A 10,720-nucleotide genomic window follows, 5' to 3' on the forward strand; every position below is an offset into this window, starting at 1 on the left:
CACCGGAGGAGGCTGCTGTCAGGCTGTTTATACCGAGCAGACCCCGCCTGTCCTCACCGAGGGGCGGGTGCAGGACACATCCTCTCTGCTCCTTCATCCCCAAATTCATATTAATTCATCACACAGTCACGTTGCAGTCAGATGATCAACACAGATCGCTCCACTGCTCTTCAGTAACGAAGATTTAAGAGCCATGAAGTGTGGTGAATGAAGAGTTTAGATATTGAATAATAAATTAAAATAAAATTCAAGTTAGTAACAAATTAATATCATCATATTTCCATTATGGAACCAGCATATTGAAATAAAAAATATAATTCTATATATTAATTTATAGAAGGAGTCCACATATATCTGACTATACATTCTTCAAGAATATATTAAAAATATTAAGGATGTACATTTTGATAAACACTGATAAGTATTTCAAAGTCTGCTTAAAATATAATCAGCATATATTTATTTTTGGGGAAAATATATGGTTATATATATATCTTTTTATAAAATATGAAAAACGTCAATAATTTGTATATTTGTCATTATATAGATTCAATATTTTTTTTCATTTTTTATATATCTATGGAGGTTTTTGGTTTATTTTGTTCCATGACTTCCAAAACAGTTGAACAAGGCAAATATTACACTTTATCGAAAATACTTTAAATACACTTTCCATGAACTAAACAGAGTCATGAGGAAGATTAACTTATATTACCGGCCCCTGTCTTGATACGAACAAAAGATACTGTAGACACAGGCGACCATCCCATTAAATATTTCAATATATGTGAAGATGACACTAATTTCAAACATAAAATATGAAAATATTGTCACGACACTGTTTAATTGACAAATAAAAGAAAAAACAAGGTCCTTCATGTATCATATGGTAAATATAGTACCTTTGCATAAGAGATGGTTTGTCTTTTATTTAATTATTTATTTATTTTGCATATTTTGGCAGGGAAATGTACCAACAGCTGCCTCAGTCACTGTCCAGCAGAGGAGAGGAGGAGGTTTTCAGATCCTTAACTTTAACTGGCTATAAACAGAAAAATGCCTCCATCGATCAATAGATTGGTTCCCTATAAACCTCGCTTTCACTATGCTCTGCAGTCGGACACCAGGCTGGATTTTTTCCCGGAAAAGCGAAGGACAAATTAGGGCATAGAGGAAGCACGTCCGCCATTGCACAACCGAAAACAGTAAGAGGTATTGTCTTTCCAGTCACTATCCCCAGGTAACGGTGGAACGACTGGAATAACTGGTCACCCTGCAAAAGACAAAGATGGCAAAGAGTGTGAACGGACGGGTATTCACTCAATGGAGAGCGTCGGGTGTTGTGTCAAAGTCTGTTCCCTCGTTGATATGTGTTAACGATATGCAACCAGGTGTTACCTCTGCCTTTTCATAGCACAGTTCATGTTGCTAACGCTGTCTTTGTGACAGTGCCGCCAACAGTACTACCATGCTAATGCTAAGGGGAGAGGTAACTGTGAAAATACTCCATTGCAATCAAAAACCTTTTAATTGGATTTACTGTCAGACCCAGTCCTGCAATATACAGTAGGTCTAGCAAAAAGGACCCAAATGTAAGACTCCATGCAAGCAGGTGGAAGCAGCAACAAGCGAGCTAACATCTTCTGGCAAACTGATCAGCGGGGGTTCCCCACACACACACACACACATACGGACCACGGAGTGACACTCCCACACTCCTATATACCCTTAAGCTTCGGTCTCACTGCTCTCATCAACCCAGTTTCAAGAAGAAGCAGGCAGCACACTGCCTGTACACTACCTGCCCAGCACCACAGACAAAAGCACGTAAACAAAGTTAGCGTCAAGCTGTTTACACTCAAGTTGTCAACAGGGGTGGGAATAATTCACGATATGATACGATTCACGATATGTTGCCTATGATAACGACAGAATCATGATGCAGTGTCAGTGTATTATGCGATCTTTGATACACTGCAAGACAATCATCTAACAATACATCATGATATCTGTGTAACTGAGGAATACAAAACAGCCCTTTAAAGACAAAGTGCAGGAATTATGTATTTATTCACTGCATTGTGGTGTCAGTTTCACAGAGTTTGACATAAACTGAGATGCACGTTTTAATACAAATCACCAGTGTAACAATAATCATATCACAAGAGGAAGCGATATGATATTTTGGCCAACCCCTAGTTGTCAAATATATCTGTTATTGCAGGTTTAAGTAATGATATGAATACTTCCTCCACCACTCACATGCTCATATTTTGCAATCAATCAAAGACACAGAGCGTGAAAATGGCACGATAAAATGAAACGACTTGTTTTAGTGATCAGGAGGACTGAGGTGCTCTTTTTCTTTTGCAGCCTTGTTTGACCCTTCAGTGCCGGAACGGTCTTGAAGTCGGATGTTTTTGCAGTTTACATAATGTGAGATCCAACACATTTCCACCTATTGTTTTCATCAGCGTCATGATAACCCTGCTTAACACAGGCTATAGGCTAAAAACAATTACTTATGTCACCTCATGAAGGCCATGGTGTCCATCAAGTGTTTTTTCCGGGTTTTTTTCCAAGCCTTTGAAGTGCATCCTTGCCAGCAGGTGAAATTGTGCCAGAATGTTACCATTACAAAACACTGATGTAACAGGAGTTCATTAAAATATGAACTACTTTAAGCAGAATGCAGACAATGATGACCTTTAACAAGTGTACGGTCAATGAAATATTGAGCCAGTTATTTATTTACATTTTACACGTTACATCATAAAAACTACATGAATAAAAAAAAATGGTGATGACCTTATTTCTGCGAAGATGCAGCCATCAGCACTTAAACAGAAACAGAATGACATAACATGTTTGATAACAATAACCCAAAAACATTAAGAACATAAAGGAAACACTTAAAGCGGTTTACAACCGAAAAGTTGCAGGAACCAATAAACCAGAGGAACTAATCACAGGAACTAAACTCGGAACTAAAAGTCCCCATTCGCTCGTTCCTGTTTGCATCGGAAGAACCTCCAGTCTCGTCTACAAGGTTCTTCCAATGCAAAGGAAATTTAATATTGGACCCACGACAATTTAAAAAACGGTGGCACCATTTTACGAGAGGTTATTATGAGGCAAAGCTAACTCTTGACTCTGAGCTGTTACCCAACAACCAGAGGAGACTCCTGGAAGTGAGTGTACACGGCCAAGAAACAGTCCGACACATGTGCTGACCCTCGGTAAGATCCTGTCTGGCTGGTGCGTTGTTTTGTAAGCGAGTGAGAGAAATAGGCAATATATTTTTTTATATTTATACATTTTTTATTATATTATATTATAAATATTTATTTTACTTGTCAACAGTCCTGTTAGAAATGTTAGAGTCACAGTACTGACTGGAACACAAGAAGTCAAATCTTACAGGTGCCTCCACTTGCAGGGGCGATTATATCAACACGCATTAACACCTAAACTCCTGAAAATATAGATATAGTTAAAACAATTTAACATCAGTTAAACTAGCAATTCCAGTTTAAGTCTAGAGTTTATAGTCTTGGTAGAAAAACTTTGTTTGTTGGCAGGTAGAGGGATCATCACTGAACATGTCTAGACTGATTTTCCAAATTTTTCTATTTTCTGATTGGTGCAATTTAATATATTACAAATACAAACATCTCAAATGTTACAAATGTTTAAAAAAAATTAAATGGCTCCAACCAAGTTCTGAATCTGAGTTTCAGCACTACTGAGTTTAAATTCTAGGCTATAGAAACCAAAAATCATAGTTGATAAACATGTTGGTATTCAGACGATATGGAAGTATTTAAGATTAAGACAACTTCTGATTTGAATTTGATCTTTTGAATAGATTGCGGATGGATCTGTCACATTTTTTTAGTCTTCTTGCTAAGCCAAGCTAGTGATGTCTGCTTGGTGCTTAGTGAAAACTGACCAACAGGGTGCAGGCTAAATCTGTTTTTTTAGAGGAACCAGACTGTTACGTGTCGTCTAATTTCCTGTACAGTGACGTCAAGGTTTCAAAGAAGAAGTTATGAAAGTATTTTATAATAGATACTGCAGAAAAAAACTTTTCTTTTAAAACGATATTGGTCACGTATGATCCCTAAGCACACATATCGTAGGGAAAGTATGGGAAGCAGACGCAGTTAAAGACAAAGAGGATGGAGCAGAGGAAACTGAGGCTTTCCAATTTAAAAGGGTATGAGGGTGTGGATGAGTTGTTCAAGGTCAGCTCGGGACAGACGTTTTTAATTTTGGCGTTTAATGGAGGAAACAGGATTTGGCAGTGTGTGTGGTTTTATTTCCAAAGTGGCAGATTCAGGTCAATAATGATTCCCTGGTTGTCAACAGTTGACATCATGATTGTGTATTGAAAGGAAGACAAGGTCGCTTAATAGCACAAGTCAGGCGTCCAGGGCAGAATAAAGAAGCTATTAGTTGTTTCTTTGTTGTTTGTCATTGAATTGTCACTGCAGGAAGACACAAGCCTGTGAAAACAGCTGAGCAAAGCTCGTGTGACTGGATCGTACGTAAGCTACTCGTGGACCTTGAGGTTGAGACAGTCTTTTGGGTTTTTTTAGGTCAGGGAAGGATCTTTATATAAGATTAAAAGACTTCCTAGCTAGCTAGCTTGCTAGCTTTGTTAGGTTGTAGGATATAAAGGCACAGTTACCTGCATAACCTGCTACCTGCATCGCCTGCTTAGACCTACTTTTAGTCTCAAAGTCGTGGACAAACCGACAGGTTGACAGCTAAAAATCATTGATTCACGTGGAGTGATAAGATAAAATAAGATGAAAGTATATTAATCTTGAGGGAGATTGCTCCAAAGACTTTCACATATGCATATATGCATATACTGTAGGATAAGATAAGATTATCCTTTAATGATCGTATTGTGGGGAAATTCATCACAGCTGCACAAGGACAGACTAACGACAGATAGTGCAGAAGCTTAAAGGCTATTTTGCCTCCATAATATTTCTTCTTCCAGGCTGATGGACAGAAAAGATCCAAAATACACAGTGAGGTGTTTATTTTAGGTCACATTTCTGTTCTGGACATTTGTGTAAATGATGCATTTTTTATTCAGATGGCCTCATCTGCACATATAAACATGAAATATCAGAAAACCAGAAGTTTGTTGATGATAACTATTAGTTGAATTGTTTGCCCTGTTCACCATTTATGTATTAAAATGCCTTTTTCTCAAACTCATAGCCTGAAATCTCCACCAAAGTCCCAGTTTTACTCCTCTCTGTATTCTGAAGGTTTTTACAGAGGTGTTTGTTCATTTTATTCATAAAATCATGGTGAAAATGGATTTTTATGGCTGTTGACGGTGTATGTTTCACATTAACGAAGCCTTAGCCTGACGCTCTGACAATCCCTTTGTCTTCCTCCTCATCACAACCACTCCAAACAGATTACTTCAAAACAGGAAAAGGTGGTACAGAATAACTGTCCGTTACAAAAGTTATAAATGACTGAAGCCAGAGTCGTTCGACAGCTACAGGTCAAAATCCTGCCTGGCTCCACTCCCGCTTGCCTGACTGCACCGGGGGTAACAAAGCTATTCTCACAAGACTTTCAAAATAAAATAGCACAGTTACTGGGAAATAAAAATCATAGATACCTACTTCCAAATATTACATATGCCATATAAATGAGATTTTACACATTTTAAACTAAATTACTCAAAGACTTTAAGACATTTTAACAATTAACTTATCTGCATTAATGGAAATATTTGCTGTGAATACATCAACCTGTAAATAAGATAAATATTATATCTAAATCTAAATATTATTAGATAATATATCCACTTCCTGCTTAATACGTCAACGAAATGAAACAAGAACCGCCAGGGGAAGTTTCACGGTGATATCCATTACAGTGGGTAAAAATGTGACCCTGTTCACCTGCAGTGTCTCCCCCGAAAAATATTCAATATTTAAATGTTAATGAAATAATGAAATAATGAAGTAGAAACTATTCAAGGGCAATTTTACATAAAACGCAGAATTAGCAGTACACATACAGAACCCACAACTGGTGTCATAGGCGCAGGAAGGCGGGTGCTGAGAGTGCTGCAGCACCCCCTACTGGCGAGGGGTGCACCACACAGGATATATATTTGTAAGGTGCCCGACAGAAAATATACCAAAAAAAGGTGTTTAAAACTGTACAAATTGAATTAATGTTAAGTAGGTTGTGTAGTTGCTGTACGAGTTTGTCTGCGACACCAGCTGAATCTTCACTCACCATACCGAGCTCTGTTGCTGCACGAGGTAGCAACTCAGGCCGCATCGATATCACTGGATTTGAAAAACTGTGTCAGCCAAACTCAAGCTTTCCAGGAAGGAGATTTGGGACAGAAACTTTTGAATGATTATTTCAGCCTGGCTAGGTCTCGGAGTGGCAGCGGCTGAGCTACGTGTCGGAAAGGGGTCACGTTGAAGGAAGGCTTAGCGACTGGCGTGAGGTGACCATCAGGTTTACCCACCGTGAATCTGACGTGGATCTGGCATCAGTAAGAGTGTATTAACATCGCATTGCTGTGCAGCAGCCCTCTGTGAACATGTGCTCCCGCGGGCGTGACTTGTGTTGAACTTGAACTAGGAGTGAATCGATCAGAGTGCCCTCAGTGATCACGTTGCACTGTAGCATGCTGGGTGTTTCTAATAGGAGGGTACATGATTTGTAATCCGAAGGTCATCTTGAGTCATGCCAAACATTTTTCGGTTGGTAACAGAATAAAAAAATGTCTCTCTGTGAAAGATCGGATGTGACTAGTCCTGGCTCCGGGAAATAAAACATAACATCCTTAACCACTGATGATGTCCAAATGCCTCGCCCATCTTTTTTCATGGATTTGGTGAATTTAGCCGATGAAGAGCTTCTCTCTTCCTGAACGTACACATGATCACATCATACGCACTAGAGGGACATAGGCCCACAGAGGAGCAGCCCACCACAGCCCCTCATCTGACTGCTCTGTGAAATCTGTCGCCCTCAGAACGTTTCAGGCTTCAAAAGCGAGACTTGTCCTCTCTGCGTTTGAACAGACTTAGCAGAGACGTTTTGCCTCACATGCCTTTCCTTCCTAAATGCTGAGGGTGGCATCAAATAAAAAAGGAAGTCTTAAGAAAAAAGGCCCTGAGCTTCCCATTGTACTGGATGTCTTTAACATATGAGCCATCATGTGTTTCCGATCTGATGTATAGTCATTCTGAGTCACTCGTTAATCAGGTGACTTTCTTATAAAATTAAAACACAGATTTTGTCATAATCTGTCAGATTGCTGAGCCGTGCACAGATGACAACTGAAACCTTTGTTTTCAGTGTTTCCCCTAAAACGCCCGGAGCTATTCTCTGAAGACACATGCTCATCGAGGCACATGTAAGATGTTTAACTTCTATTAGGAAGGAAAAAAATGTCAAGAATCTGATTAGTTTCATCGTTTCAGTGGTTCACAACCTTTATTAACCCCTTAAAATGAAGCAACATCTACTTGTGACTCCTCAACACAGGTTCAGGATGTGGATGTAACTTATGAGCAGTTCAACCAAATCATAATTCTTCTTCTCAGATTGTTGCGTTTTAAGGATTTTTAGAAGTCTGAAGAGATGAACACATTTATTATAGGGCAGAAAAAATAATTTTTGCCAGGCCTCTCTCAAAGTTTTGTAAAGACATTGTACCCAGACAAAGTATCCTAAGAATTTTAGGGATTTTTGGGACCTCTAGCGCCTCTATAAGATTATTGTTTGTGGCTTTTAGTGAAATATCTTAACAACTACTGAATGGATTGATGGAGGAATGTGTTCTCAGATCTTTTACTTCATCTACTTTGCCTTTCACTAGTGTAAAATGGCTCTGTTATAGTCCTGTAATTAAAAATGTTAAGATAAAATTAGGTAATTAGGAAAATTAAGTAAAAGTAACCAAAAATAAGCAACAAAATATACTTTAAAAAGTAAAAGTACTCATTATTATGGCTACAATGAGCAGATTATTTTCAGGATAAAATAACTAACTAAATAAAAATGCTGTTCACAAATCCCCATAGCTCAAAGTGACGTCTTCAAATTGTTTCCAAAGGACTCTTTCAATAGTTGAATTATCATAAATGCAAAGAAAAACAGCTTTTCCTCAAATTTAAGAAGCTTAAACCAACAATTAATCAATTATCAAAATAGTTTAACATAATTTTCGTCTCATCAATTAATCGTTGCAGTTTTACTCATTAAATAAAATGTCCCATTTCACAATATTGTAAATTGAGTTATTGTGTATTTTAAATATTGATGCATTAATGTGTTCATCACTGGAAAAGGTGGAGCTAATTTAGATTTCTTTGCTGGGCAGCTTGTCAATAAACTTAATCTATAATAACGCATCTTCATTGATTTGTGATTATAAGAGTGTAAGTAACCTCAAAATTGTACTTGAGTACAGTGCTTGAGAAAATGTACTTCGTTACTTTCCACCACCGTCCTCTGGCTTTTCATCTGGCGCCATCGTCGGGCCAGAATTTCTGTTTTGGGTTTTCAGCTGTGTTTTGGTGCTAGTTGACAAATGTTAGCATGTTAGCACACAAAGCTAAGCTAATGAAGATGGTCAACATTATACCTGCTTAACATCAGCATGTTAGCATTTAGCTCAAAGCACCACTGTGCCTCAAAGAGCTGCCAGCACGACTTAAGACAACTTCTTGTGGCTTCTTCAGAAGAAAGGAGGTTATTTTTAGGTTATGTTGTTAAAATTAGAGCTAATTAAAGTTTTAATTCCTTAAATGATGAGTTGTGTATGAAGCAGCTCTGGACAGACAGGAAGCACATTGTTTCCAAACGCTGGGAGAAAACTAAAGAGGATAATGTGGCAAGTCATCGGTTTGACATGGCGCCCAAAAATGATGCAGAACTTGTTTTGGGTGTAAAACATCAGTAAAAGAAAATAGAACAGCAGGTTTGTTTAATGACATTTGTAAGAGGCAGAAATAACCAGCTGATCTGTTCGTGGTTACTCTGCTGTTGGTGAAGTTTTTACACATTTAGTTCGGCCAAATACTTCACATATTCTTACAGACATCATACGTCATATCTGCTGTTTTTAAGCAGATTCTTTTGCCTTCTTATAAAACATTTATTCTCCAGTAAAATGTCCGTTCATACCAAATGTTTATCCCTTTTAAATTCACTGGAAATACATTATAGTTTGGTGAAAACTTGATGACAAAATGCATGATGAGACAGACGTGAGTGAGAAGCAAGGATGCAAAACTTTGGCAGATAACATTTGGCTTTTATTGTTAATGAGGAGGAAATTCCAACCATTCATCCATTTTTTAAATCTGTCTTTTTGAAGGCCGACATCCAAACTCCTCCGACTCTGTGATCTCAGCCTTGACATCTGTTCGGTACATTAGTGGTTCCCAATCTGCAGGACGAGACCCCACATGGAGTCATGAGACGATAAACCAAGAGGGAAATACATCAAAACAAGCCCTGCTGCAGAAGTGTGTGCCTTCCTAAGGAAGGAAGACAAAACTGTGTTTGGATACGCAAATCAATTTTTTTTCAGAGGGTTTTTATAATTTGGATTTTGGCCAGAAGTTTTGCTTTGTTTCACTTGTTCTGAAATGTTTTATGGGGAAATGTCTCTTTGATGTAGCGACTCTACCAACTCAGGCAGGAAGCCACAAGTACACACTGCTTTTTTTTTTTAAAGATGGCCAAAGCCAAAATGGTTTGAAGCCACTCTAACCCTCGTATTGTCTTCCCATTTACTATGCACCTTTTGTCCTCTCGGGTCAAATTGACCCAGTCTGTTTTGACTGCTTATAAAGCATGAGGTATGAAATGATCACCAAATTTTTTTGTTTCAACTTTTTAGTGAACATATATCTGACATATCTAACATATAATTTACACTTATTTTTGTAATTTATGGTATGATAGACCTCATTTACATAAAATTATACCTCATTTTTGAGTAAAAAAAAGCAGAAATTCTCAATTATTTTCACTATGGTTATGATCACAGGCACACAAGTAGATGGAATATCACAGACTGGTACATGTCAAAGTTTAGTCAGGATATTTTTTTGAAACCACTTAATTTTTTTGAATGGCAGCAAATAGTCACACCTGTTGTCCTCCCGGGTCAAATTGACCCGGTCTTGTTTGACTGTTTATAAAGCATGAAGTATAAAATGATAACACAATTCTGTGTTATATCTTTTAGTCAACTTGTTTCCAACACATTACCACAAATTTTACATACATTTTTGTAATGTATGGTATAATATACCTAATTTCCATGGAATTATACCTAATTTTTGAGTAAAAAAGCAGGAATTATGAATTATTTTGACTTTGTGTGTGTGTGTGTGTGTGTGTGTGTGTGTGTGTGTGTGTGTGTGTGTGTGTGTGTGTGTGTGCGCGCGTGTGTGTGTAGCCCCATGTAGGTAGATCAGAAATTGTGATGAAATTAGGTTTACACATCTGTAGCTTTGAAGTTGTGTGTATCTGTGTGTGTGTGTGTGTGTGCGTGTGTGTGAGAGAGAGAGTGAGAGTGAGTGTTAGAGGTCATTGTGTGTGTGTGTGTACATGTGTGTGTGCGTGTATGTGTGTGTGTGTGTATGTTCATTGTGCTGGAAAGCGCAATAGTGTGACCCATTGCACCACTAAATGT

Source organism: Pagrus major, chromosome 12, assembly GCF_040436345.1.
Source record: "Pagrus major chromosome 12, Pma_NU_1.0".
In the NCBI taxonomy this organism is placed as follows: domain Eukaryota; kingdom Metazoa; phylum Chordata; class Actinopteri; order Spariformes; family Sparidae; genus Pagrus; species Pagrus major.